This window comes from Leptonychotes weddellii, chromosome 10, assembly GCF_054177405.1.
Source record: "Leptonychotes weddellii isolate Sample4059 chromosome 10, ASM5417740v2, whole genome shotgun sequence".
In the NCBI taxonomy this organism is placed as follows: Eukaryota; Metazoa; Chordata; class Mammalia; order Carnivora; family Phocidae; genus Leptonychotes; species Leptonychotes weddellii.
In genome coordinates this window covers 117,914,407-117,939,166 of record NC_138378.1, presented here as the reverse complement: position 1 = coordinate 117,939,166, position 24,760 = coordinate 117,914,407, and the positions used below count along the sequence as shown (strand labels likewise).

Sequence of the window (24,760 nt, the reverse complement as noted above, 5' to 3'; positions counted from 1 at the left end):
CCACCCCCCACCCCCCACCGCCCGTGAAGTGCCCTTAAAGTCTGGAAAACCCAGGAACAAAGAGTTGCTCTTCACAAAAGTGTTTATAAGACTAGCTCCGCTCAAGACCCAAAGCGTGAGCGAAGAGATACTGTGAGGAGTCGCCCCAAAGCCCAAAGCCACCTGCAAGTTTGTCACACACCTTTGTTTGACAACGGGAGCAGCTGAGGTTTGTTCAAGGCCACATAGGAAATACGGTAGAGCTGAGACCGGAAGCATCTAGAATTGCATGTGGAAACCGGGAGAAAAGGTGGCTTTTCATCACTTAACCACCCAAAGCATAGGTGTTTCTGAGTCAAACTTTTCCCAGAGAATCAGTATTCCACACATCCGCTTTAGCTGCACAACACCTGTTGGCATTGCCCCGTGGGCTGGACTCTGGAGTGGCCCAGTTGACCTTTCCTTCTGTCCCAGGCAAGAATTGGAAGGCACTGCCCAGGCCTCCTTGCAGCTGCTCTCCTGATGGCCAGTTCTGTATTCTTCTAGGTGTCATCCAGTAGCGCAGCCTAGAACCTGCTCCTTCAGCCCTTTCTAAAGACCAAACCTCCTGTATGAAGACCCTTTCCACTTAATATATCTGGAGCGGTTTCTGTTTCCTGCAGTGAGCTCTGACTGATACACTTGCCCTTAGGTTCTCAGATCTAGGCAGTATGTATACTTTGTAGTTTAAGGAATGGCTACCAGAAAAATCTTTGAGTCTCTATATAATCCTTCCTGGACTTCTTCAGTCCCGATATTGTTGGGGAGGCACCACCCTCCTCTGGCTTTTCAATTCGTGAGCATCAAGATTCACACGATGCTGATCTTTTCTTGCACACACAAGCAACTCAAATACACACTGGTATAGACTGATCCTTTGCTAAAGAGAAATTTTAAGGGCTCAAACTAAGTATAACCCACCTTAGACTTTGATGGGGAAGAACCTCCTATAGATAGATGGATGGAGAGCTGGGGGACCGTTCTGCAAAATCTGCAGCTCTATTTTAAATCCAGGTCAAGGTCAGCATCTTCCATTCTCTGGTCCACACGAAGTTCCGTCCTGAGTCTCCATGACACATCCTTCCTCAGGGCCACCGCAGATCCCTCGTTGGGCAGGAAAAGACAAAGTTAGCACTAACCGGGGCCGTTGGCCTCCACTTCTCTCGGGACCTCGCCTCCAAGTGCTGTAGCACAAATGGTCCCTGACCGCCGGAAGTGAGATCACTCGCAGGAAAAGCAAGACCACATGGTCCTCCGCTCTCTTCCAATATCATCCCAGTCATCTGGTTCAAGGAATGATTCAGCTCATCTTCCCATTTCTGCTTCATGATGTGTCGTCAGCGACATGTGTCCAGCTGGTGAGCAGAATTAGAAACACACGTCAGTCCCTACGGCAGGGCAGGCAGGGATTTTCCTCAGAAGTTAGTGTCGAGGGGCGCCTGGGTGGCTCAGTCGGTTAAGTGTCTGACTCTTGGTTTCAGCTCAGGTCATGATCTCGGGGTTGTGGGATCGAGCCCCACACTGGGGTGTAGGGGTCTCTGCATTCAGCAGGGAGTCTGCCTCTCTCTCGCACGCCCTCTGCCCCTCCCCCCACTCATGCACGCACGTGCTCTCTCTCTCTCTCAAATAAATGAATAAATCTTTAAAAAAAAAATAGTTTTGACGCGGCCCACTAGAAGAGGAGGCAGCAAGAAAGTCATGAGCGCCCACCAAGTCAATGTTCCGAAAATGAGGGGATCCAGCTCTCCCAGCCCCTTGCCCCACCCCCCCGCCCCTGCCTTCCTTCTCTCCCCACTGCTAGTGCTGACCTGGCTGAGACCTGCCTCTGTCCTCTGTCCCCGAAGGTGCCCGGCACAGGGGTCTGCCTCCCAGCATCAGCAGCCTGCTCACTCAGGCCTCACCCGTCGGTGGCCAGTGGCCCTGTCCCAGGCAACGAGATGTGGGGGCGAATTGGCCCATGGCAGGGGAAGGAGGGGCCAGGTGGCATCTGAAAAGCTCTCGATTACCAAATAGTAATAATAATTTAAAAAGACAGTTGTGTCTGGCCCAGACCAGTCCCCTTCCTCACTCCCTGTACTTGGATGTGATGTTTGTAGCTATAGCAGCCACTTTAGGACCCTGAGGAGGTAAGGGTAAGGATTTAAATGCCAACATATTCTATGGAGTTGGCACAGGAAAGAAAGAACCCAGGTCCCTGAAAACCTTGGTAAGAAGCAACTGCTTCCAGGTGTTACATGAGAAAAATAAACCCTTATTTTTTTTAACCACTATTAGTTGGGTTTTCTGTTCCTTGCAGGAAAACCCATCCTAAATGATACAATATCCCAGCACCATTTGTAGGTTCACTTTTATTCAAATGATACCTAATTCTCGGTGCTCTGCACTTGGTTTTTCTCCCTCTGCAATGTGTGTTTGCAATGTTTTCTACACCAATTCCTACAGGCCTATTTTATTCTTTTCAATACGCCCCAAGTATCCCATTATATAGACACATATCACAGATAAGCCCAATGCCCTGCTACTGGACATCTTCACTGTCTCCATTTTATCCCATTGCAAACACGGCCTCCTCAAACATCCTTATACACACGCGGGAAAACATCTGTACAGTAATTCCTGCAACTGTTTGTACAGAAGGAAGGCCAGTCGGCCTGTCCCCTTGGATCCTGTCCTTACTACCACACACTGCCTTGACTGGGTGTTCTGAGCCCTCCTTTGCTGTCCTGGGCCCATCATCACCGAGGCTCACACTTAGACCCCCCTTCTCCTTCTCTCCCTCCCCTGACAGCCCTGACCCCTGGAACATCCACCTCCTTGACCAAAGCCCTGGGCTCCCGCTAACCTGTGACCTAGTTAGGGTGAGTGCCTTAACCTTCTTCCTCTTGCCCTAAGCAGCCCTCCCTGCACCCCCACCGCAGCCACTCTCCCCCGGGCTAAACCAGACAAGCTGTGGGCTCCTGGTCTGCTCCCCCAGCCGTGCCCCAGCACCATGTCCAGAGCCCGCCCTCCCAATCTGCCCCTTTTCTGCTCTGGTGACCTGGCCCACATCACTGACTGAGGCCCAGCTCCCACAGGAAGCTCAGTGAGCAGCCACACCCCACTGACTACCAGGCCTGGCCCTGGTTTCAGCACCTGTAACCTCGGAAAATCACACCAGAAACCCAACCTCATACCCCAACCCAAATCCCGGTTTTCGACAGAAGCTGACAAATACCACTATGGGTAGAGAAGGACGCACCAAGTTGAAAGACCTGACATCTAAGAACGTACGAAACACACGTGCTCTCCAGTGAGAGCAGATACCTCACACTCTATCAGGCCGGACTGGCTTCCGATCCCCAGCTGGTGCCCAGCCAGCCGAGGTATGCTATGTGCTGAAGCACACGCGGGCTGAGCCCAGACGTGCAGGTTACATTTTTTAGTATCAAATTTAGTGCAAAAAGCCATCTTTCTCTGCTTGGCAGATCACAGAGCTCACTCTGAGCTGAGGCTGGGGCTGGCCATGGGCCGGGCTGTGGAGTTCCTGTTGGCACGGCTGCGGGCCCCTCTCCTGTCCTCGTCCCCCACCACACATCCCCACCAGCCAACGGTACCTGAGCCCACGTGCAACGTCAGGAGAGCAATCTTCAAGGCCATCTGGTCCGGTCCCAATTCTACAGACCGGAAAACTGAGTTTCGAAGAATCAAAAAGATCACGTAGTCACTTCGGGACAGAGCCAGGACGGCAAAGCTGCCCCTCTGCGTGCCTCCCATGCCAGGCACCTGTGTGCACTGGTCTCGGGCGCTCGCGGCCTTGAGCTATGTGGTTGTCGCCATCTCACAGATCGGAGGCCGGGGGCTGGTATTCGAGGTCACACAGCTGGTGAGGAGCGGAACTTGGGGACAAACTTGGCCACCTGCCTCCCTGTCCGTGCTCCTCACTACCCCGCGAAGCCACGCTTAGGACAAGAGTGAAAACTTCGTTTCGGACAGGAAGAGAGAGAGTGTGTTAGGGAAAGAAATGAGTGGCTATTATTAAACGGTGAAAATGCAAATAAAGTGCCTAAAACAGAAGCCAGCAGGTGTCAAGTAAAGCAGTACCTTTCTTCTTAAGTAAGGAAGCACCCAAAAACCGCATGGATGGGAGCATGTCTTGGACCCACGAGCCAACCTGAAGGGGGGGGCGGGTAGCCCAAAGTTTAAATAAATATTACCACACCCATAATAAATGATTGTGTCAATAAACAACGGGGAGAAGAAATGATTCGCCCTTGCAAGAAAATGCTAAATCATTTATGTCAGTTCTGCCCCTCCAAGAGGTGGAGGGAACCAGCTCCCCACCGTGGGTGTGGGCGGCCTGTGACTTGCCCCCAGAGAGGACGGTGTGGAAGGGCATGGGACGACTACCCTGGAGACCCTGGCAGAGCCCGCCGCTGCTCAAGGCCGCCTCAGCAGTACGAAGTGCCTCGTGGAACGTTCCCTGCACATGATGTCATGAAATGACACTTCACCTCTGTGGGCTCCCCTCCAAACCCTTAACCCCAGTCCAACCATGAGAAAAACATCAGACAGGCTCAACGTGAGGGACATTCTACAAAAACACCCGACCTCAAAACCCTCAAGGTCATCCAAAACAAGGAAGGTCTGAGAAACTGTCACAGACCAGAGGAGGCCCCAGAGACGGGAAACCAAATGGGATGAGGGATCCTGGAGAAGATCCTGGGGCAGGAAAAGGACCCAGGAAACGCTGGTGAGATCCCGATAACCTGTGGCGTTCAGTTCACGGTGAGTGACGCTGGTGCCCAGATGAAAAAAACGCTCCGTAGCTTTGCCAGAAGCTGGCAGGGCAGCATGGGGGAGGAGCTTCTCTGCAAACACACAGCTCTTCCAGATAAAAGGTTTATGGTAAGTAATGTGCAGAGATGTTTGGCTCTCCCACCGGGGCCATTGTTCTTAACTGCCCCCACATGACACTGATTTGGAGATTCTTCCTGTGTCGAGCCGAGCCAGCACCCGAGCATCAGGCATCCGAAGACAGTGAGTCTCCCCTGCAAGGCAGCTGAGGCCTCTCGCCAGGTGAGACCCAAGGGCTTCCCTGGAGTTCGATGGGATTCTAACCAAGTTCTAGAGTTCTTATAGACCGGGGCTCTCCCGCCCTCTGCTCACTGTTGGTCTTTGGCATCTCCCACTCCTGAGTCCTGAGAGTTGTAATCAGGTGGTTGCAGGGTTCAAATTTCCTTTCGGTGTGAAAATGCAAAGCAACCTGGCCAGGAGGAGCAAAGCAGGTGTCCTCTTTCATCCAGCTGGGGTCACTGTCCCCTAAGTCTCCACCCCCCCACCCCCCGCCCTTCGGTCCCTCCTGCCCCACGGAGGTCTCAGTCCTCAGGCTCATCAGGACTTGGCTGGGCTCCAGGCAGTCGCCCTGGGAGCACCGTGTACCACAACAGGCCCCAGGAAGGCCCGGCCTCCGAGCCGCACATTGCCGGGCAGGCTGGCCCCCAGCCAGTGGGTCCCCAGATGCCATGCAACCCACACCTGAGCGGGATAAGAGAATAGGTGTGTGTAAACAGTATTTGAAAAAGAAAATAGCTGTACAAATACAGCACTTGTTAACACAGGTGTTTATAGGTGGAATTATTTTTCCAGGGCTGCTATCTCCCGACCTCCTTTGTAAGTCCCAGCTCACACCTGCAGGGACTTTCCTATTAGGTGAAGGCACAAAGAGGCAACAGAGAGTCCATATCGACTTCACGAAGCAGGAGGTCAGTGATCGGCTTCAGGCCGGGCTAGTTTTCACCCAGTCTCTTCCTGCTAGAGTTGGAGCTTTTTTTTTAACCTGCTCTGACAGGATCCAGCCTGTTCCGCGCTTCCTGCTTGGAGAAGAAGCCGCTCGTGACCCCCCAAGGGCGGCCTTGGGGAGATGGGCCTTTCCCCGGGGAGATGGGCCTTTCCTGGGACCAGTGGGCGACGGCTGCTGTCTGGGCGTCATTATCCTACTCTAGTCTCTCTCCCCAGGGGAAGCCTCGCTATGTATAGTTCATGGACAAGAAAGCCAAAGACATGTGTCCAAAGTCACGGAGCTCAAAGCGGAGAATTCTGGGGCCAACAGAATCCAAAGCTTCAGCTGAGAGGGCTGCAGCCAAGAAGACGCCACCCGAGGGCAAGGGCGCCATTTGTGGAAGCACGGGGATGTTCGACTGCGAATGTGTCTTGTTCTACCCTGGGGAATCAGGTGGCACTGTCAGGTGGGAACAGATATTAAAAATTGTGGAAGAGACGGGGCGCCTGGGTGGCTCAGTCGTTAAGCGTCTGCCTTCGGCTCAGGTCATGATCCCGGGGTCCTGGGATCGAGCCCCGCATCAGGCTCCCTGCTCCGCGGGAAGCCTGCTTCTCCCTCTCCCACTCCCCCTGCTTGTGTTCCTGCTCTCGCTGTCTCTGTCTCTGTCAAATAAATAAATAAAATCTTTAAAAAAAATTAAAAAAAAATAAATAATTGTGGAAGAGAAACTTTGCTCCACGGATCTGCCCACTTAAAAATGGTTAAGATGGCAAATTTTGATGTTATGGGTATTTTGCCACAATTTAAAGCATTTCTGGAAGAGAAACTTAGTACAGGACGTCCTGTCCTGTGTGGAGGGAGACCTAACACACAGCAGGCGACTTTAGTTTTCAGTCTGTCTGTTTTGGTAACTGCATCAGCTTGACATTCAGAAAGAACTCCAGCCTCTGCAGAGACCTTCCCTCAGACGGGCCACTCATTCCCGCAGATGTGAGGTGAGGGCTCCCCCGCTGTTTGGGGGGGGCCCTAAACAGTGAGATACCCCAAGGGCAGATTCTTCAGAGTGAGGTGTTGAGGCTCAGTTTGCCAGGCTCAAGGGCAGGAGCAGGAGGGAAGAGGGCAGAGGGGAGAAGACACTTGGTTTGGAGCCCTGGCGTGGGTGAAGCCAGGTGAACATGGCTGCTTGGGGACACGGGGTGGGAGGGGCTCTGTCACTGCTGGAGCAGGGCAGACCTACAAATGCTGTGACCCTCTGGTCAGAGGCCACCTGTGGGAAGACCCCTCGTGGCCACCTGGCCAGGGGTGAGCAAAGGTGAGCAGAGTGGGATGGGGAGGTGCTCACTCCCCAGAGTCCCCAGCAATGCCTGGGAGGGGCCGAGTGTCCCACAAGCACACACATGGGCCTCAGGCAATGCCTCAGGGCACTGTCTCACTACATCTACGACCCTGGGGCAAACATTATTATTTGGTTTGCGCAGCAAAACCCTCCCATCCATCTTGAAAAACGAGATTTCTAGAAACTTTGCTTAGAACTATTATTCTATACCCCCTCCCTCTTTAGCCTCGGTTCACAAACCAGCTCCGTTTCACAGATGAAAAAGCCAAGGGTCAGAAAGACAGGGGGCATTCACAGGCGGGCCTGGTGAGCGAAAGCTGGCTGGGGTAGAAGCTCGGGTGTCCTGGACTCTACTGTGGTCCTCCATCCTCTATGACACTGCCTCTTGAAGAGGAGGCTACCCGTGAGCTAACGGGGGCGAGGGGACTGGTCCTCTCCAAATCCCTCCTGGCTCCCCCGGGCCCCTCCACCCCTGCCTCTCCCTCTGTGTGGCAGATGGGCCAGGCAGGCCAGCACACGGGCCTGAGCACCCCCTGGAGGCCAGCGGCCAGTCCGCCCTGTCACCTGCCAGGAGGAGGGGCAGAGAGAAAGAGAGAACACCAATTGAGAATTATTTTATTTTAAGATTTATTTGGGGGCGGGGCTGGCAGAGGTAGAGAGAATCTCAAGCAGACTCCCGGCCAAGCATGGAGCCCGACATGGGGCTCAATCTCAGGACCCCAAGATCGTGACCTGAGCTGAAAGCAAGAGTCAGATGCTCAACTAAATGAGCCACCCAGGCGCCCCCCAATTGAGAATTTTAAAGTTCACCACAGAGAAGCTGAAAGGTTTTCCATCTGAATCGATGACAAGACTCTAAAAGATGAGACAGTGCCAATAAATAAATAATAAATAAATAAATAAAGGGATGGACAGTGCCTAACTAGACATTATTTGATGTCATTCCAATTAAGATCACCTCATATTATAGTTCCAGACCTGCTCTGTTACTTGGAAGTGATGGGAATGCTGGGATGCCTTGTCCACCCGCCACGCTGGAGACTCTGGGCCATATGCCGGCAACCTCCAGGCCAGCAGCCTTGGGAGGGACAGCACAGCCAGAGTTGAGGGGTGAGCAGCACCCCTTCCACTGTGTCTCAGTCCATGAACAGATATTTGGTAAACCCCATGTGCTGAGAAGGTGCATCATGCAAAGAAATGGACCTTGTGTTCCCCTTACTCTCTGGCACCCCAGTGTGCAAAAAGCCGCCCCCACACTCACACACGGCAGGACACACAAATTCACACCCCGCCCCCCAGGCCCAGAGTTGGCTCCTGCCATGTGTCCAGGTTTAGCCTTAGCCCTGCACACGTATCGGGCCGTATCTTCTGACCCTGCCTCAGTCCCCAGCGCCTGCCTGTTGCCCGCAGCGTCCTGGGTGTCCTGTGGGCGTCTATTCACCTGTCAGCACGGAACCGTGCAGGTGTCTTCCAGGTGAGAACGAGCTCCGGCTTGGGTTCTAAGGGAGCGCCTCTCCCCTGCACTGCCTGGCAGGGCAAACGGCGTCTCTTCCCTTGGGCCCTGAAATTCCACCTGGGACGGCGGCTCACGCATCAGGCACAGCTCCGAGGTGGCCTGGGGACAGACAGGCCGGGCTCCCCGAGCAAGGACAGTCTGACGTGCTCCAGGATTGCTGGGCAGCTCGCTACAATGAACCACTTTTCCCATCTCCCGGCGCCGACTCCTCACTCTGTGATGGGGTGACACTGCGCCCATGAATAATCATGAAATAAAGGGAGATAATTAATATTTATCTTTGCCAGAGGAAAGCACTTGAGGGGGAAACCACCATTTAGTCAGAGGGGTGACAGTTGTCAGCTGGAGGACAGGACTAATTAGATGCACCGGCGGCAGCCACGGGAACACCCGGAGCAGCTTGTTGGCGCCAAGGTGACTTCCACGGGACGACGAAATGCGGGGTGGCAGAGGCAGAGGCCAGCCCCGCACACAGGTGGCTCTTCTGTTCTCCACGCACCTCCTAGGCCCCGAGGACCGTGACCAAGGTCAGGGCCATGCCGCTGGATTGGTGGCCTTAAGAGAAGAGACCAGAGCTCTCTCTTCATCACTTTCTCATGGGAACCTGACGTTGCCAGACCTTGATCTGGACCCCCAGCCTCTAGAACCGTGAGAATCTCTGCAGTTAAACCTGCCAGTCTTCGGCAATTTGTGCTCTGGAGGGCAGCCCAAGCCGACTAAGACACCCTCCACCTGCCCTCCCAGGACAGAAAAACCCTCTAAACAATCCCCACTAAGAGGCCATCTGACTAGGCTTGAATACTTCCAGGGTTGGGGTACTCACTCCCACTCCTTTAGCTTTGGGACAGTAGAATGGAGAGAATTAGGGACTTTGGTTCTCAAAGTCTTGCATTCAAAGCCCCTTTGCCCCCAAGCCCACCTCTCCTCCCTCTTACTGTCCCTTCTATCCTGGGGAAGGGACTCGGTGCACACACATGCATGCTAGCCAGAACCCCGAGCACCGTGTGCACTCCCCCTTGCTCTCAGCCCTCACATCCAGCCTGCTCCCTGGTCCTGGAGATTCTACCTCCTTCATCTTGGGTACCCGTGTCCTCCCCTATGGCCACTTGCCGCCACCAACCATCACTGGCTTCCTCCCAGCATTTTGTTATGGCCTCCTAACTTCCCCTCTCACTGCTACTCCCAAATCCACCCTCCAAACTGCTCTCAGAGTGAGCTTTCCAAACCACACTCCTGACCACACACTTTCCCACTTAAAATTGTCACCGTGTCTCCACACTGTGTCATCCTGCCCTGCAGGATAATGGGCAGACTCCGCACTGTGTCCTCAGTGCCCCATCCTTGGTCCCAAAACTTGTTCCTGCAACATCCCCAGCCACAGTGTGACTTCCTCCCACCCAGCCCCACCCACCACGTGCACGGCATGCACGCACACGCACATTAGATGGAGGTGCACGTGCACTCCCTTGCATGCGTGCACACACGCACACACATCCCCTCCAGCCGTTCCGTCCACTGCTACTTGCTCCAACCTCCAACAACCGTGCGTGGGCCCCGGCAGCCCCGCCCGATTGCATGACCTGCGACAAGTCTCTGTACGCTCCTCAAGTCTCTGCCCATCTGTAAAATGGGAACGGTCAAATCCTATCTATCTCCCTGGGGGAGGTAGGAGCTCTCAGTGGAAGCACGGGGAGGAATTCCTGGCACAGTCTGACATGTGTAAAGATTCTGATGAATGTTGGCTGCCTTCTGTCCAAAAAAAGCCAGGGCTATGTCTTACAGAGACCTAGATCGGGGCAGGGGAAGTGGAAAAGGAAAGAAAATCAGAGGCAGGGGGAGGGAAGGCACGGCTTCAGGAGGCAGCCTGGAAGGTGCAGGTGCCCGCCACCACCGGGGGACAGAACAGAGCCGTCCGTCAGAGCCCCGCTGACACAAACTAATCATTCTTCCGATATTCGGATTCAAATCTTGACACGGCAAGCACAGCTGAAACAGAAACCATAATAATTTTTTAGACTAATTTGTTCAACACAAGAACAAAATCCAAGTCGCCTCCAAATGAAAAGGAAGGAGGATACTTTTTTCCTTTTCCACCTCTCAAAGGCCTCTAGGCAGAAGAGCGCAGATCGGAGAGGAGAGGGCCAGCGTCCAGCCCTCAGCGGGCTGCCGGCTACACTTGCACTCGGGGCTGAGTCCTGGCAGATGGGCCTGTAAGGGGACGCCTGTAAGGATCTCTCCAAAGAGCTCCTGCTGTCCTTCATTTGTGCGAAGGAGAGATCTGTCACAGCGGTGTCCCCTCCGTCGTGGTGGACCGCACCCACCGGGGTCCGCACAGATCCCTGCACCCAGCTGGGAGCGCGGGCGGGATGTGGCTCAGGAGCACAGAAGACACACCGGAAGGCAGAGAGACACGGCTGAGAGAGACAGGGGGAACGCAGGGAAACACAGACAGAGAAGAGGCTGAAAAAATGGGCTAAACATAAAAAAGGCACAAACGGGTATAGAAAGAGGGAGGGAAGGCCAGAGAGAGAGAGAGAGAGGGAATGGGAGAGGCCAGGGAGGGGCCTCCTGCTGGTCGTGCCCACCCTTTTCCCCAAGCAAAACTGCCCTCCCCTTTGCCAAGTGAGAGGTCAGCAGCTCAGGCCTCACAGCTAAGAGCAGAGCGCTCTGTTTCCGGCCAAGACAACGAATAGACGAAAGTGCCCCGAAGCCCCCGCCCCTGAACCAGGGGGCGGGGTTGGGCAGCAGCCTGTGGGGGGGGGGGGGAGAGGATCAACGTGGCCGAGGCCTCAGACCATCTCCGTGGTGAACTGGCTGCTTGACTCGCTTTGTAATTCCCCTTTCCCAGAAAGCCACTGTCTGCGGAATGCTGCTGGATGTCTCGGAGAAGGTGTCCCCCACTGGACACACCCCACCCTGGCCATCCATCCACTGTCCGTCCCGGGCCCTAATTACAACCCAGGACGGCAGTAACATCAGCAGCTGGGGGCAGAGGGACAAATCCCAAGAGGCACCAGGACTGGGCCCTCACCTGTGGTTTTTAAAATTCAAACGAGAAAGGAGAAAAAGAAGTCCAAGTCAGTCCCTGTCTGGTTCCTAAGGCGGCCACACCTGTTAGACTCAGCAAGAGGAATGCTCTTCATTTGGAATCCTGGTCCAGCTGGAGGGGGACAGGGCAGGGACACAAGAGCTGGGCAGGAGTCCCAGGGCCCCATCCTGGGGGCCGAGAGTCAGCATCCGGCAGGGAAGGGCCACCAGCCAACACAGGGGGGCAGGTCCAGGGCGCAGGGTCTTCAGGGGCTGAAGCCCTCAGAACAGAGCCTGGCACACAGGTGCTCAGCAAACCACCAGAAGCCAGGGCAGAGAGTCTCCCTGGCAACCCCGGAAGAAACGGACCCTGCTGACACCCTGACAGTGGACGTCGAGCCTCCAGAAGCCTGACAGCATAGAGCTCTGCTGGCTAAGCCGCTCGGGTTGTGATACGTAGTCATGGCGCTGGAGCGACTAACGCACCTGCCCGGGAGTAGATAACATCTGTGTTACGGGTGAGGAAACGGGAGGAACACTGAGAACTCTGCCAAGGTTCCATGGCCAGAGGGGGGCCCTGAGGAGAGCCCAGGGGGCACCAGCCTGTCCACTGGAGGGGGAGTCGCACCTGCACCGCTGACCCTGTGAACCTCAGGATGTCGCTTGTCTCTCGCACTCCCTGAGTAGGAGGCATCCAGGCCAGACCAGCTGGGAAATGCACTTGACCCCTGGCCACAGTCACCCCCTGAAGAAGGAGCTGAGTCAGTGGCACCCTGCTCTCCGCAGGGTGGAAGGGGAGCCGGAGGCCAAGGGCAAGCAGGAACTAGAACCCCCCGCTACCAGAGCCCTGTGAGATTTCTTCAACTCCTGCCACTTCCCCACTCTTTCCCCTCCGATACCCACCCTTCTGCTCCGCCTGGCTGCTAATCAGCCCCTGACAGCAGGAGAGGCTGGACTCGGCCTCAGGGATCTGCAGAGGCAGGAGCCGAAGGAGGGCTCCACCCGCCAAAGGCCAGCCCAGCCCCTAGAGAGGGACTCCCACTGAGGGATTTGGGGAATGAGGGGCCACCCAGGCCTGGAGCCATCAGGGATAAATGAAACCTCCCTTCCCGGGGCCCCGGGTGCTACACCAGGGTCCAGGCAGGAGTGACCTCAGACTGCGATGTTGCTCTGCTCACTCCTTTCATTCCTGTACCTCCCGGCTGCTTCCTGACAAAGATCAGGAGCACAAGGGGAAGACAACGGAGGGGCTCTCGGCAGGCCCTCGCCCACGGCCTGGACTCCGGCAAGTTGCTCAGTGACGTGGGCAGGGGGCGTCTGCTGTGCCTTGGGAAGGTGCAGGGGGATGTGGGTGAGCGCAGAAAAGGACCAGAGTGCTCCCCGAAACATGCAGCAATTCATCCCAACCCAGAGCCCTTGCTGGCGGGCGCCCTCCTGCGCTGGGGGGTGGCGTTCACGTAGTATTTCCAAACTAAAAACACATTTTTTAAATATGTTTTTCCCCCTGATCATCGCAGCAATCCCACGAGGTAGAAACCATTGTGTTAATACACAGATGGGGAAACTGAGATTGGGGCTGGCTCCATCACTGGGCTGGAATTCAGAGCTGAGCGACCCCCCGCCCAAGAGGCGCCCTGCACCTGTCCCAGAAACCAGCCTCAGGATGGGTCACCACCACAAGGCAGCACCGACCCACCTCTGCGGATGGCCTCACACGGCGGGGCTCCTGGGGCTCACCCGTGCGCTGAGCCAACCATGCCGGCAAACCCCCTTACCTCTAACCCAGCCCTTCAGCTGCAGCCTGAGCCCGTTTCCTGTGTTCTGTCCAGAGCAGAAGAGAGAGAACCACCCACTCAACACCCATTCTGTAAAAACCCTCGTGTTCCTGCACACGTCACAGTCATCCTGCAGGCTCGGCTTCCCCCAAACTTCCCTCCTGCTTCTAATTTTCCAGTTTTTACTAATCTCTGGGGGCAGTGGTCTGGGGGTGGGAGGCAGGTGGGAGGCAGAGAGCGCTCGCTGTAGAAGTTGGCAGGCATCCTCGGGCCCCACGCTCCCAGTTGTGATGGGATGAGATGGTGGAGAGCCCAGCTCAGTGCTGGGAAGGACACACAGGGAGCAGCCCGAGGCCCAGCGGTGCCCAGACAAACCTTCCGCCCCATGTGCCCAGCTCTGCTCTATTTCTCTCCACTTCACAGTTCCCCATAGTCGTCCGTCTGCATCTAGAACCTCCCTGCCTGGCCGACGGCCCTCCCCACCCAGACTGGGCCCTCTGCAAAACCTGTCAGGTCTCCAGCTCTCCATCCCAGTATCATGCCACCATCCAGCAGGCCTGGGCCCTGGGAGGTCACTCTGAGACCCGGTCTGTGTCGGGTGGGCACTTGAAGGGTCTGGTCTCCCCAGCGTGGGACCTAGAGATCAGGACAAATCTCCCTCCCATTTGCTGGCTGGGAGCAGGGGGAGGTATGCTGCTCAGAGCAGAGCAACGGCCTAACTGAACTCAAGATAGGTGACATCTATCACTTCCCTGCAATCTGCAAGCCTGTCACTCGGCCTGCAAAGATTAGATTAGAGAGAACCCTGGCCATCAGAAAATCCAACTTGAGATACCTAATATCTGCTTCTCTTTGGTCTGTGCCCACAGCGCCTGTGAGGCTAGCTTCACTGGCACTTTTTCAAGTGTAGAAACAGAGCAGGCAGGCCCCTGCTTTGCGAGGTCCCCCCCAACCCCCACACCATTAGCTCCCGCCCAAGGGCCTTTCAGCTCCCAGCAGGGCCGCGGCCCAAGCCTTTGGGGCCCTCCCATTGGCTGGTCAATGCCGCCGCCTCTGGGTGTTCTGGAAAGGCTCGCAGCCCCATGTGTCTCACACTCCTTTGCCTGGACAGCAATACAAGCCCCCACCGCTCACCCCGGTCCGACCTCCCCTTCCCAGGACTGGTCATTCGACAGGATTTGAACGGTGAATGCTGTGTCCTGCTTGCACTCCACACAGTCGGAGAACTTCAGAAAGAAATACCCAGACGGGAGCGGAGCGGCGACTCTGGCTCGGGTCTGACCGTCAGGTCTCACCCTCCGGGAAAACATGCCAGCCAGGTTCCCCAGGCACCTCCCGCCCGTCGGCACCCCAGCAGCAGCCCGACTCCAGTCTCAGGGGTGGCCGAACCCCGAGAGCTCACACGGCCCCTCAGCCATCCCAGCTGCCATCTCCAAAGCCCAAAGTCCCCCTAGGACTTTCCGTTTCAGGCTGGGTTCAAGGAGCACCACATCCCCAGGTGCTTCCTCAGCTGGCGCTTCTCAGGTGGGAGCCGAGGCCGCAGACCGTGGGCCCCGCGGGGAGGGGGGTGCGGCCCGTTCTTTTCACGCCCTCCCCTGCCCACTCGGCGCCCCCGGCCCGCACCCCTGCCTGCACCCCTCCCTGGTGCGAGCTCACCTGTCCTTCATCCCCGGTGCCAGCCTGGGACGCAAAGATCTCACGCGGGCAGAGACCGGCCTAAGGGGTTGTCATCTGCAGCCCGAGTCCTGGGCTGGACGTGAAGGGGGAGGGGGTGAAGGAGGTGTCCGCGCCTCCGGGTGGGAGGATAAACAGGATTCCCAGACTGGGCGTTCGGGAACCATCAGCCAGCGGGCCTGGCCCCTCCCGCAGGTGAGCCCCTCCCCAGGGCCTGGGCTCCCCACGGCCTCAGGTGGGAAAAAGAACCCAGAGTCCTTAAGCAGAGAGAAGACCTCGTGGGCGGGCGTGGGCTCAGACATGCCTCATCTACAGCGGATCCCAGCCCTTCATTCTGAGCCTCACTTTGTCAAGTCGCCTCCTGCCCCAAACTACTGCAGGTGAATGCCTGGGAAGTTTAACATTCTCGGGAAACAGCACAGCTGTGCTCCCTGAAGTCACTCGTGCCCCCCTTCGTTCTCCCTGCCTTGCTCTGCGGGTCCTTCTCCAGCTCCTTGCCCCCACCCTCTCTCCCCCTCCCCCGCCTCTCTCTCCTCCTCTCCCTCCTCTCCCCCTTTTCTCCATTTCTCCTTCTGTGCCTGGGGGGAGCCCTACTTTCACGGACCCTCTCCCCAAATGAACGTCTCAACATCTACAAATATTAACTTCATTAATTTGGGAAGGATTTATCAGTGCAGAGGTTAATTGTCTCTCCCTGACATGTTTTTATTGAATACATCTGGGTGACAAAATTAATTTCCTCATTAGCTATTTTTAAAAGTGGAACAAGCTAAGGGGGAAATTGGTGCAGGGAGGCTGCAATGTGAGCTATTCTGGCCTCCAGGCCGCCCCGGGCCCTGCCCCAGGTTCCCCTCCCGGGGGTGCTCACTCAACCCCAGGAGCAAGAAGCACCGAGGTCAGGGCTCAGGCGGAGGTGCCTCCTAAGGGAAGGGCTGTGGGGAGACTGAGGTCTGCGTTCTGGGGCGAAGCCAGTCTCTGTGGTCCCGGGAGCTCCAGGGAGAGGCCTGGGCCCCTCAGCGCAGAGCCAGGACCCGCCCTGGCTGCTCCAGGCCCCTTCCACTCCCCATGAGGGTGCCTCCTACTTGGGCACCCAAATAGTGGCTCTCTTGAGCTGAGTAAGATCAGCAGGTAGAGACAGAGATCCATCAGAAGAGCCCAAGTTCCACAAGCCATGCTGCTGAGCCCGGAAAGCCAGACCAAGTTCCTCTGGGGTCCACGGGAATGGCTCCCGCATCAGGACCCGAGAAGCCAGGCCCCCCGTGTGCTTATGACAGTGGCGTCCAGCCCAGATGCCCCCGCTAGAGTGGCCAGGGGGCACCTGCACTGAGGGGAGGCCCCCTGGGCCGGGCGGGGGGGAGGTAAACGCTCATCCAGGTGCCCCGCCCTGGAATTCAGAATGTGGACATCCCAGAGCACCAAGTGGGGGGCTGGTGGTGTCAAGTAGTGGAGAGCCATGGGGCCTGGGCCAGTCACTCAGCTTCTGTGGTCTTGGCTTCCTCGACTGTGAAGGACACTAGCCGCCTCACTTCCATAAATCCTCTGGGACCTGAGGCTTCATTCTCAGAGATCCCAGGAACCTCCCAGCCACCAGACCCCCTAGCTGTCCCAGCCCTCCCCACCCTCTGGAACCCCCCCACCCACCTTTCAGAGTTACCCTTCCCCTCACTCGGGGCCCAGGACAGAGGACACCAGAACTTAAAGACCCAGTAAGATGCAGAATCCAGAACCTCCCCGAGCTGAGCCCGCTACCCACCGCAGCCCCTCCCAGGCTGGCAGCCAAGGGCTTTGGGCCTCCTTCTAGCAGAGAAGAAAAGACACCCAGGGATCAGACGCTGCCATGGGCCAAAGCCAGGTGAGACCCAGAAGCCCCTTCCTCCAGGGGTCCAGCTCCAGGCTATCAGCTCTGTCCTTTCTAGGAAATAAGACCGCGTGGGACGTGGTGCTGATTCAAATCCCAAATTTCCTGTTGCTATAAACTGAGATACTACACACACACACACACACACACACACACACACAGAGGACGCTCCCCAACGGCCACTTCTGACTTAGCCCAGAGAAATTACCATGTGCAGCAGTTCTAGGAACAGGAAAAGCCAGACCCAGGGAGCTATCTGAACATCACCCGTGGCCAGCCTGGGGCGGAAAGAGGACGGGCTGCTGGCACCTCCCCTCCCAGGTTTTATCTCCTGGGCAGTTGGGCCTGCCTTTCTCACGGCCGCCTCTTCCTCCTGAGGGCAGCAGCTCAGCTCGGGCAGAAGGATCCTGGGCACCAGGGTGCCCTCGGCCCCTCCTGAGCTTGCTGCTCGGGCACCCACTGGATGTGTGCTGAAAATGACAGAGAGGGGCCTCTCCCAAGAGCCATCCCTGGGCTACCCACGCACCAGCAGGAGGTGATCACACATACAACCAGGAGCCCGTAATCTCATTCCCAGGTGTCCCCCTCACCCAGCTCCAATCTCTTTACATCTGGAAGACCATCTCCCTCCACCTATCTCCAGCCATCCCTCCCTGCTTCTGGCCTGCCTGGCCCTGGGAGGTTCCTGACCTCCTTGTGGGGGAAGGAGTCTGGATGCAAAATGGGAAGAGGCAGATTGGCTCCTGCTTCCCAGAAGCACTCCAGCCAGCCTGGCCTGGGGGTAGGGGTGGAGGGCAGTCCTCAGGGCCTCCCATGCCCCCTGATGCTGAGCCTGAGGAGAGGGAATACAGGGGCCCAGGGAAGACTTCCCAGAGGGGATGAAAGGAGCTGGGTTCTGAAGGATGAAGAGGAGTTTACTGAGCTGATCAGAAGGGAAGAATGTACAGAGAGGGAGCAGCATTTGCAGAGGCCCTGGGACGTGAAAAGGGACCAGCCTTGCTGGGGATCTTGAAACTAATCTGGGCTGCCAGCATGTTCACTTCAGAAGGTCGAGGATGGTGGGCCAGCCGGGTGTTTCTCCCCCATAAGTGCTTAGTGGGAGTGAAGCTGGAGAGAGGCAGAATCTGACTGTGGGTTGGGAAGAGCCCTTGGGAGGCAGTGCCGAGGCCAGACGGGAGCTATGAGAGCCACGGTGAAGCTTAACCTCGAAACCGGGGAGCACTTTTTCTAATGGCCTCGCTTCCTCTAAGAAACACAGTGGAGACCGTGTCCAGTGGATTCTCCGAAGACCTTGGGGAGCACGCTGGAGGGGCTGGTCCCTGGCACCCTGGGTCCTCCCAGTGAAGTGGTTTGCCCACAAGGTTTTGTGGAACCAGGAAAGTTAGATCTTGCCCTGCTTTAGAGATGGGGAACCCGAAGTAAAGGGAGGCTGCGTATCAGGAAGTCCATGTCTGTGCCAGGAATCGTGCTCCCACCGCCCTGGACTCCCACACTCGGACCACACGCTTTTGATGTGGGTGCGGCAGCAGCACACTTTTTCCTGAGAATGCACCTGGGTCACCTGTGTCACCTCCAAATGTGGACATCTGGGTGCTGTGAGGTGCCCCACCTGAAATGCCGCCCCCCTTCCGAAGCCAGCGGACAGTTGTGCAAAACCTAAGGCCAGAAAGGAGACCGATCGCGGAGCAGAGCTGACGCGGGCTCTATGTAGCTGCAGCACCAAGGCCCTCGTTCTTCGAGTTCATTCCAGTCTGTCCTCATCCACGCCTTTGTGCCGTGATCTGTTGAAAGAACAGCGTCTCTCCCACTAAGCGAAGTGCGCTGAGGACGGGCTCGTGGAAGGTAGCCGGCACTGCTGTGCAGGATGGATAAAGGCCATCCGTGCTGAGGCTGCTTGAAATGGAAGGGGATGGAGATGGGGCTTGGCCCAGATCGTTCCGAGGGCAGTGGTGCTTCCCAAGGGCTCACCTCTCTGTGGCTCACAGATCTGCTGTCCGCTCTCCCAAGGTTTTCTGTCTTTGGAAGAACAAATCCTGGTCAGCTCGTTGCCTCAGCAATGCCCAGAGCTGCTCCAGCCAGCAAGTGTGGAGAGCGGGTCACCAGAGCGGGGACTCCCAGAGTTGGTCCCTGCCCGTGCACAGTGGGGTTTGTCAGCCACCCCAAGAAGCATGGGTTTCAAAAGCCAAGGTTTTCTTGTCTTATGGGCCCTGTGACTTTTTGGAAGGGAAAAACTAAAGCATTGCTTGGCAATTTTGTTCTCAGTCCAAAGGCACGTTGCTTTGGAAAGTGGTCAGATTCTGCATTTGTTGATGTTAGAATCCAAAAATATGGCAATGGAGAAATGGGAGGGATGCTTTTTAGGATTTAAGATATTTTCTCAGCCACATTTTAAACATGATTACAGCCCGAAATATTAATGGCATGTGGATCTTCTGCTCAACAAAGAGTTTCTACTGGCCTGCGCATACCAGTCATTTCTGGGGCGGTTACAATGTTCTGCTCACATCACTCACCAGCTGAAAACCCTTCAGTGTGCCCCCACTGCCCTCAGATGCAAAAATTATCATTGTCTGTATACCATTTAGAGAGGGCTGTGCTCAGCACTCTGCACGCATTTCCTTGCTTATGTCTCAAAACAGTTGTAAAAGGAAATATCATTAAAGCCATGACACAGATAAGAAAAAAGAGGCTTAGCACAGAGATGTGCCTGAGCTTACCGCACTATATGGTAACTGGGATGAGCCCCAAGCCCCTCAAGGCCATTCTCGGCAGTCCCCCACCACCACTGTAATCTCTCATCTTTCTCCCTCCCCTTCATCTAATTCCCACCATGGATGAAATAGTCCCCATCTCATCCACTACTCCACTGAGCCCCTCCTCACTCTTCCCCAGGTCCCCCCGCCCATGTCAGATTAGGGAGCTTCTCTGGATGAGGCAGCATCCTTGTGGGGAGAGGGTTTGGGCTCTGGGCACCAGGCGGCGGTCCCTTGCTGTGTCTAGCTCAGAGTCTGGTGCCCACGAGGGGTGCAGCAGACATGCACGGAAGGAGCAGCTTCATTCTGCACCCAGAGCTGTTTTCCTTCTTCACAACCCACATCGATGAAGAAGATTAATAAAATCTACTGGGGACACCATGCTTGAACGCGAGACAGGCCCACCTGCAGAACCAGGTGGAAACCCAGACTGCCCGGGGTGGGGCTGGAGGTTTTGCATTTCACCCAAGCTCCCAGGTGCCCCTGCTGCTCGTCCTGGCCTCACCCTGCCTCCCACCAATGCCTACTCCCCGTTCCTGAGCTCACACCGGAGCAGAAGAGCTCTAGACAAGTACGACACTTAACTAAGTGCTTATTAACGTTTTGGACGACTTCGAACCTCTGGCCCACGACATAAAAACAATTAACAGACCCATTCTAAGTTTTCTGTTTGGAGGAGTCATTTGTTACAGTGGGGGGTTTTCCTCTGCATTTTTAGAAATGCCAGGAAATAAAATTTTCAGTGTGACTACCATATCCTCATCTGGGGCACTGCAAGCTCACCACAGTTAGAGACTCCGAGGGGACCCGGGGCTCCCCGAGAAAGGGGGCGAAGCTCAGCCTAGGGTGACGCTCTTAACTTCTCAAAACATGATACCATTTACTTTGGCTTTGGCACATTCAAAAAAAAAAAATTCCCTCCTACCACACACGCGCACTCACGCACGCACACACGCCAGCTTTCGGTTCACAATGAATGTGTGGGTCTTTTCTGCGTCTGTGTCACTGGGGCTGGGGGAACGCCCGGGGGACAGAGGCGGGGCCGTCCCTGCGCGCACGAGGGACATGCCCCCTGCACGGCAGGTCAGCGCCCTGCCGGCCCCCGGCCGGTGAATCACGAAGCCCGCGTCCTTTCCCAGTTACTGTAGCTCTTGGAGCTGACTGAAAAACCAGTAGCAGCTGCAGGAAATGGGTAAGAGCACTGACCACAGATAAACTGTAGGACCCCACAGAGCAGCGGCAGATAGACTCTGGGACGGGAAGTGGCGCTGTCAGGCCGCAGCCCCACGCCCGCGCACGGGGCACACCCCCCGATGATGCTCGCTCCGCAGCTGCGGGGTGGCGGGCAAGTGCAGAGCGCAAGGCCCGCCGGGCACGGGCCCCGGCACCCCACCGCACCCCACCCGGGGGGGGCAGCGCAAGCAGTGGTCAGAGGGAGAAAGAGACAGCAAGAAAAACCCTGGCTTGGGAGTTCCAGAGGCTTCTGTCATCGACAGCAGGGGGCGGGGGTGTCAGGGGTTCTGATCATCAGGCCCGGGCTGTGCCCCGGCGATCAAGTCAGCGGCTGCCCGTGCACCTCCTGAAGCCAGCCGGGTCCCTGCAACCAAAACACCCAACTCTCAGGAGGAGAGGGGCCAGGTGCTCCGAGGGACAGACCCACGTTTTCAAATACTCCCCCAGCTTTTTAGCCAATTCCAAGGACAGGTCCTCGGACATTCATAGTGACAGAGAACATCCTAGCCAGGCGCTGTGCCAGCCCTTCATACACGACCCCATTTAATGCCCCCCCTCCGAGGAAGTAGGTCAGATTATCCCCCACTTTACAGATGAGCAAACTGAGGCTCCGGGGATTAAGCACACCTTGCCCTGGGTCGCAGAGTTGATAAGGGGCAGTGCCCAGATTCACGACCTGACTGCAGGCTCTGCAGTCTATGCCGGGTTAGACATCCTCTACTCCCAGGGAGCCATGGGGTGTGGAATTGAGGGAAAGAGAGCAGGTGAGCAAAGCCTCTAGCTGAGTGCCTGTGGTCAGGCTTAGGAACATCCTCCCACGGCCCAGGTGGGACACCGGCCCAAGCAGCCCAGTGAGACGGGGCCCAACCTCCTTGTGCCCCAAAACAGACCCAGGGGTTCTTCCAGGGACCTCCAGGTCAGGGTGGTGACCCAGGTCCCGCTAGCCCCTCACTTCTCTGTGCCGGGCTTCCTGACAAGCTGTGGTGGGAGAACCCGACTGCAGCCTCAGGGGGAGGGGCTCAGCTGAGAAGGGCTGACCTGAGTCCCCCTGGGGCTTTCCTCAGGCTCTCCCTGCAGGCAGCACCACTGTGGGGAGGAGGAGGGGGTCCCTCCCAGCCTCTGAGAAGCAGCCAGGTGCACCTGCCCCCCTGGCAGGAGCGACCTCCTCTGCTGGCACCCCGGCTGTCTCTCAGGGTAGCAAGACAGGAGTTCAGCTGGGCGACTGACTCACCCTTGTTCCTGGAACTATCTGAGGGCGGGAGAGGATGCTGTGGGTAGGTTCTAACTGTATCATCTGGGCTGGGGCCGGTAGCAGATGGTCCTTACAAAAAAAAAAAAAAAAAAATACTTCCATGTGGGCTTAAAATAGCACAGCCCTCACCCTCAGCTGAATGGGGAACTGTACGGGCCAGTCCGTCACGTGGGGGCGGGCGCGGCTGGCTGCAGGTTGGGACACAGAGCTCAGGCTCCTCCAGCCTGGAAGGCGGAAAAGGGAAGCCTCGGGCACCCACTGTCTGCCCGGCCTCGTGTTAGGCAGGTGGTATACACAGCCGCACTCGAGCCCCATGACCGTCCTGAGCCCACGTGCCCCAGTGAGGACCTTGAGCCTGAGCCACACACAGCGGGCTCGGTGAGCAGAACGCAGAAGTAAGACCCCGGGCCTTCCTGGTCTGGCCTGGAGGAAATCTCAGATCTGCCACTCACTACTGGTGTGCCCGGGGCCCGTCCCGTTCCTTCACCTCAGTGTGTTTGTCTCTAAAATGGAGTGAACGGAGCCCTATCCCACCGGGACGCTAGAGGGTCTCTGCCAGGAGCCGTGCACAGGTATGTCATCTCCCAATACGTTCACAGCCCGTCACCCCGGGAGGCGTGACGGAGCCCGCAGCCTTTCTCCCCTTTTTTGAAAACTCCTTTTGTGTCCTTATTTAAACCATGCTGCATTCTGGCAAGTACAAGTGGCAGCTCTGAAAGCGGGGTCTAATATTCCACCCTCTGGGCTGACGCCGTGGACACTGGGGTGGGGGGGTGACAGGAAAAGGGCCCGCCCACGTGTGACATGTGGCGAAGGCAGCGCTCGGACTCCCTCCTGCCCAAGGGGCCCCAGAGGGAGGAAGACCTCCCAAGTGCAGAGCAGATGGAGACCCTCCAAGGGATCCAGGAGGCCCTGGGTCGCTCGTCCAACATAGAAGTCTTGCCTGAGATGGAGGGTTTCTGCAGAGCTCACCTTGAGGTCCTTCAGGGACGAGCAGGGGGCTGTGCCCTAAGTGTTTAACAACCGGCTCTGCCGGAGATTGAAAAATAGCTCTGATTTGTGCCAACTCTGGTGATGTCAATGCTCCCCCCATGGCCAGTGCGGTCCCCGAATCGGAGCTGGGAAGACACGGCCCACTGGGCTGCCCGGAGCTCCACCGTCCAGCACACCCCGGCCACGAGCGGACCAGCCCTCCCACGAGAGGCCCGCGGGGCAGCATGTGAGGGTTAAGATGCGTGGACACTTCAGTGACCCCTGTGGTTAACTGTGTCTGGTGAAAGCCCCACTCTGCTTCCTAGCTGTGTGGCCTTGGGCAATTTACACAACCACCCTGGGCCTCCACGTGACGTGCCGCCTCACTGTAAGGACAATTGTTTTGTGGTGATCTCTACATAACGAGCTGGTATTTTAGGTGATGTAACTGAGGTCAAACCCGTGGCTCTCCTGGCCGGCTCGGGGCTGGAAGGAGCCTGCTAGAACCTCACCCGCCCAAAATCACATCCATACACGCCTCCCCTCACGCCTACATCCCCCTCACTACCGCTCTCTCTTCCCTCCAACACTTCTTCAAAGGGCTGTCAGGACTCTCCGCTTCCTCTCCCCCCGCCCACTCGTCCAGCCACTGCCCCCCTTGAGCCACCACGTCAGCTCTTGCCAACGTCACCAGTGGCCCCACTTTCCAAGTCCGAGACTCATTTCTCAATCGTCCTCTTACTCAACTTTCCAGCACCGATAGGACCTGCTGACCCCTCAGCTTCAGGGACATGCGTGTCCCTTGGTTTCTGTGACAGCTCCATCTCCTGCTGCCCCTCCCCCGTCCCGCTCTTCTCCGCCTCTTGGCCTGTATGGTCTTTCTCTACCCGGCCACTCACATCAGGGCACCTCCAGCCCTCGAAGGGTTCACGTCTCCCCTTCTAACCTCTCTCTAGGCAAGCTCGCCCACTCCCACAGCCCATTACTCTGTGTCTCCCAGCCTCTCCCAGGCTTCCCCTCTGCCCCCACAGCAACACAACCACAAGTCCATCCCACACGCGCCCCTCTCACTGTCTCAGACACGCCTCAGGCTCAGCTGGTCCAAAACGGAGCCTCGGAGCCCTCCCAGATCTGTCCTGCTTCCAACTTCCTGAATGGCCGCTGCCACTGGTTCTTCACCGTCCTTTCTCTTGCCCCAGACTAACCTACCCTAAGTTGTTTCCCTCCCGGCAGCTGGCAAACCTATCCACACTGTCTTCTGTCTTCACCCCGTCCCCCAGCGTAAACCAGCACCGTCTCTGGGACCCGGGAGGGCCACGGCCACCGATCTGTCCCCCCACCTCCACACGGCGCCCTCCAGGGCTGCAGAGCCTTCCACATCTCAGATGCGGTCAGGGCACCCTCACTCACACAGAACACTCTTGGGCACAGACCAGAATCGCAACATCCCAACACGGCCTCCTAGGGCCTGCAAGCATGACAAGCCTCAGCCTATTCTCTCTCTCCCTCTCTGCCCCCTCTCTCTCTCCTCTCTCCCTCTCTCTTTCCCCCACCTCCCTCTCTCTCTCTGACCCCCTCCCTCTCCTCT

General features: G+C 56.8%; 1 long non-coding RNA gene across 2 annotated transcripts in view; it reads right to left on the bottom strand.

The window, feature by feature from the left end:
- Nucleotides 1–23: 23 nt before the first annotated feature.
- Nucleotides 24–24,760, bottom strand: part of LOC115936777 (uncharacterized) — a 50,181-nt gene continuing 25,444 nt past the window's right edge. The window contains exon 4 of one of the 2 annotated variants that reach the window (XR_004072175.2): nt 24–1,373. This is a non-coding gene — a long non-coding RNA (uncharacterized LOC115936777). Of the gene's footprint in view, nt 1,374–16,746; nt 18,979–24,760 lie in introns of those variants that run through there. The other variant, XR_004072176.2, reaches the window with a different exon arrangement.